The sequence below is a fragment of the Arachis hypogaea genome, chromosome 18 (genome assembly GCF_003086295.3).
Source record: "Arachis hypogaea cultivar Tifrunner chromosome 18, arahy.Tifrunner.gnm2.J5K5, whole genome shotgun sequence".
Lineage (NCBI taxonomy): Eukaryota > Viridiplantae > Streptophyta > Magnoliopsida > Fabales > Fabaceae > Arachis > Arachis hypogaea.
The window spans coordinates 46,537,948-46,542,496 of NC_092053.1; the positions used below are offsets into that span (position 1 = coordinate 46,537,948).

Sequence of the window (4,549 nt, forward strand, 5' to 3'; positions counted from 1 at the left end):
TCGGTATTAAATTGGTTTTGAATTGTGACTATCTTTTAAATTTGCATTTTGACTGACGACTAATTGTTGGATCTGGACTATACTTGCAACGTCAATCTTATTCTAGTGCGAAAGTCCAAACTCGTGTCATTTAGTCGTCCGTCAAATTTTGGCGCCATTGCCGGGGAAATCACTTTAAGTGCAATGAGTGCTCTAATTTTGGTTGTTGTAAATATGTGAATAGTGTGAATACATGATTTTGGTTTGCTACTTGGCACTAATTGTAGATACTACTTTTCTCTTTAGTTAGCCTTAGTAGTTGTTGATTGTTAGGTTGGTTCTTGTTTACTTGCCTATTTTTGTTTTGCTTTTCATAATTGCATGCTTTCAGACCCGAGCTTGGCCACTTTTGATCCGAAAATTGAAAGACCTTTAACTCGTATAAGGCAAGCTCGGCGCCGGCTAGCTTTTATGAATAGTGAATTGGGCTCCCTTGAGGAGCACTCCAATTCACTATCACCACCAATCCGTGACCATCATTCTCCAATCAACGAGGAGACCATATATTAATCTGTGGAGAGTACTAAAATCTCTTTGAGTGACTTAGGTGACACCGTCATGGCGGACCCACCTCGAAGAATCACCTTGAAGGAGGCCGGAGCTCCTAATCTTAACTTGCAACCGTTTCAAATTCTGTATCCGGCTTTGGACCCAAATTTTGAGCTCAAGTTCGGTACGATAAACTTGCTCCCCAAATACAATGGACTACCCGGGAAAGACCCTCTGAAGCATCTAAAGGATTTCCAAGTTGTATGCGCAATTGCGAGAAGACATGGGGCAGATGAAGCTGCGGTGTTGGTCTTCGCTTTCCCTTTTTCTTTGGAGGGAAAAGCGAAAGAGTGGTTTTATACTCAACTGGGAGAAGTCAGATCCAATTGGGACTTGTTGCGTAAAGAACTTTTGGAAAAGTTCTACCCTCCTCAGAAAACAGACAAGCTGCAATGAGAAATCTCTTGCATTGTGCAACAAGATGGGGAGACTTTGTATGAATACTGGGAGAGATTCAAGAAGTTACTGGAGGCTTGCCCTCACCACCGTATTGACGAGTTGGTTCTTATCAGTTATTTTTGTCAAGGAATGCACCACCAAGACAAGCTTCTCTTAGATGCCACAAGTGGAGGATTGATGAACGGGATTTTTGACGGTTTAGAATTTCCTAATGAATTCTTGTTGCAAGTATAGTTTCTAAACCAAACAATAATCCTTTCATACAAAAGATTGTTTGTCACAAGTACAAACCCCTAAAATTATGAACCAAAGTATTTAAACCTCGAGTCAGTCTCCCTAGGAATTACGATAAGTCTTGCTATTGGTTATGAGGTATGTTTGGGGTTTTTAAGATATTAGACATGAAAGGTAAATGGCAATGAAAACAAACTAACAACTATGAAAGTTCTTGGCAAGGTTATGAGAACTAGAAGTCCTATCCTAGTTATCCTCCTCAATTGTGATCACAATTGTCCATTGCTACCACTTAGTTAACCTCTAACCATGGAGGAAAGTCAAGTAGATGAATCAACTTGATTCCACAAGTCCTAGCCAACTCCCAAGGGATAGACTAGCTTTAGTGGTATCCAAATCAATTAGCAACTTCTAAGTGTCAATCAACAAAGGAATTAGATAACTCAAGCGTCACTAATTACTCTACCTAGGCCAAGAGGAACAAAATCTACACTAAAATCCAACCAAGCATTTCATCAAACACTTGGAAGGCATAAAGAAAAAGCAAAGTAAATTGACAATAACAATGATATCTAACACAATTATTGCAAGAAATTAATGACAACAAGCAAAAGAAACTCAATTATTATGAATTACCTCAAATTGAATTGAAAGAAAAGTAGACGAAGCAAGAGTAGATCTATAATAAAGCATAGAAACAACATAAAGGAAATTACAACAAAAGAATAGAAGAATGGTGAATGTAACAACAAGGAACTGAAGAGTAGAAGTAGAAGAAGGCATGAATTAAAAACTAGATCTAAGAACTAAACCTAATCCTAATCCTAATCCTAATCCTAGAGAGAAGTGAGAGATTCTCTCTCTAAAACTAACATTAAACTAATCTTAATGTGAATGAATGAGCTCTTTATGTGTGAATGATGTGTTCCCCTTTAATCCTTGGTCTTTTAAAGCTTTTCCCGCCAAAAACTCAGCTCCAAGTGGGGCCAAAAACCCTCCGAAATCGCCAGTCACGAGTTCTCTTTAAAAATCACGTGCGGCCTTCAGCGCGTACGCATACAGTGCGCGTATGCATCCATGGAGCATTTCGCGATCCGCGCGTAGGCGCATAGTGCGCGCACGCATCCATGGGCGTTTTTCAAATCTTTGGCTTTTCATGATTTCTCCACTTTGCATGCTTTTCTCTCAATTCCTTTGATCCATTCTTAGCCTTTTCAATCCTGAAATCACTAGCAAACACATCAAGGCATCTAGTAGAATCAAAGGTGAATTAAAATCAACAATTAAGGGCCTAAGAAAGCACGTTTTCACACTTAAGCACAAATTAGGAGACAATCATGAAACCATGCTATTTCATTAAATAAATGTGGGCAAAAGTTCATAAAATCACCTAAATCAAGCACAAGATAAACCCTAAATATGGGGTTTATCAAGGATCACTGACCAAAAACAAGACTTCCGCGGAAGCATGGGAAGTTATATCAGACTTAGCGGACTCAACTCAACACTCAAGGGCAAGGAGTCTATAACCAAAATCTGTGAGTGAAGTTTCTCCATCCGGAGATGCTATTTTGACCAAGACCCTCGGTGAGATGACAATTTTGTTGAGGCAAATCACCCAAGGGCAACAAATTCTTCAAGATTTGATAAACGCTCCACCTCAACCTCTAAGGATCGAAGGACCATCAATAATATGTGGTGTTTGTGCTTGTAATACTCATTACACCGATGAGTGCCCTCAACTCCAAGAGGACACTACATTGGCGGTAGCCAATCCCTACCTACAAAGGCCCAATTACAATCAAGGATCCTACCAACATGGAGGCAATCAACACCAAGGGTGGAAGGATAATTCAAACCAAATGTGGAACCAAGCTCTTCAAGCTCAACCCAACCAAAAGGCGCAAGCCTACTACCATCAACATCCCCAAGGTCAACCACAATACCAACAACCACCACAATCTCAACCTCAAGTGAAGTATCAACACCCAAATAGTAGGTCTAACCCTCCTCAAGTCAACCAAGCCCTTCCCTCCAATCAACCTCACATGAATGACACCATTCACACCTTCATGCAAGAGCAACGGGAGTTTCATAAGAAATAAGAGGCATATATGGCTACGATAGCTGAAGCACTTTCCCGTTTAACTCTCCCTCTTCAAGCCACACAAAACACCTAACAAGCTTCAATCTCCAGTAGTTTACCCTCTCAACCTCAATCCAACCCTAAGGGAAGCATAAATGCCTTTACTCTTAGAAGTGGTACTAAACTGGATAAGAATGTTGCCATACCTACAAAGTTGAGTGAGGAGACAAACAATGAGGAAGTAGGAGATGAAGTGGAGGTGATGAGGGGTGAAGATGAAAATATTGACAAAGGCGAGGAGGAACCACCCAAGGTCAAGGAGCCAAAGTGAAAGACTTTGCTTGAAGAGCCTACGCCCATCCCATTCCCAACTTTTGCAAGAAGCAAAAAGAACTTGAGCCCAACATGGTGGAAGTGTTTAAGAAGGTTGAAGTTACCGTCCCTCTCTCTCAAGCCATTCAACAAGTGCCAAAATATGTCAAGCTCCTCAAGGTTGTTTGCACTCACAAAGACAAGCTTGGCGACCTCAACAAAAAGCCGATAGATGATTCAATCTTTTCTTTACTTCCTGAAAAATGTAATGATCCCGGCCCATGTTTGGTTACTTGTTTGATTGGTGGGATGAAGTTCATGGATTGTATGTGTGATTTGGCGGCGTGCGTAAGCATTATGCCACTTCCCATTTATGAAAGATTGAACTTGTCACCCCTAAAGAGGTCCGGGGCGAGATTTGTGTTAGCCGATAAGAGCATTGTATCAGTTGTGGGGATTGCAGAAAATATCCTAGTTAACATCCAAGGATTACTCTTCCTAGTTGATTTTCACATTTTGGAGTCCCCTCCCATTGACTCAAACAAGCCATCATCCATACTCCTTGGAAGGCCATTCTTGAAGACGGCCCGGTTCAAGCTGGATGCACATTCGGGAGTCTATTATTTTGAGTCCAACTACAAGTTAGTCAAGTTCACTTTGGAGGAGTCCAACAAACCCGTTCTTGAAGCCTATTCTATCTTTGGATGTGACATAGTTGAAGATCAAGTGATTGAGGATGGCAAGAAGCAAAAAGAAGAGGATATTGCCGAGAAGTCAAATTCAAAGGATCATACTCAACCCAAGAATGCCAATGAGTTGGAGATTTTCCTCCTTGGAGAAGTTTCTAAGTGACCAATGAAGCCATGCAAGTCCAACTTAGGACTCTAAACCAAAGTGCTTGGTGGAAGACAACCCACCATGGTAACATTG

At 40.9% G+C, this 4,549-nt stretch overlaps 1 non-coding gene across 1 annotated transcript; it reads right to left on the bottom strand.

Annotated features, from left to right (window-relative positions):
• Positions 1 to 972: 972 nt before the first annotated feature.
• LOC112774893 (small nucleolar RNA R71) lies at positions 973 to 1,079 on the bottom strand. Its single transcript, XR_003189348.1, has one exon. It is a non-coding gene; the product is annotated as a small nucleolar RNA R71 (small nucleolar RNA).
• Between the last annotated feature and the right edge of the window lie 3,470 nt (positions 1,080 to 4,549).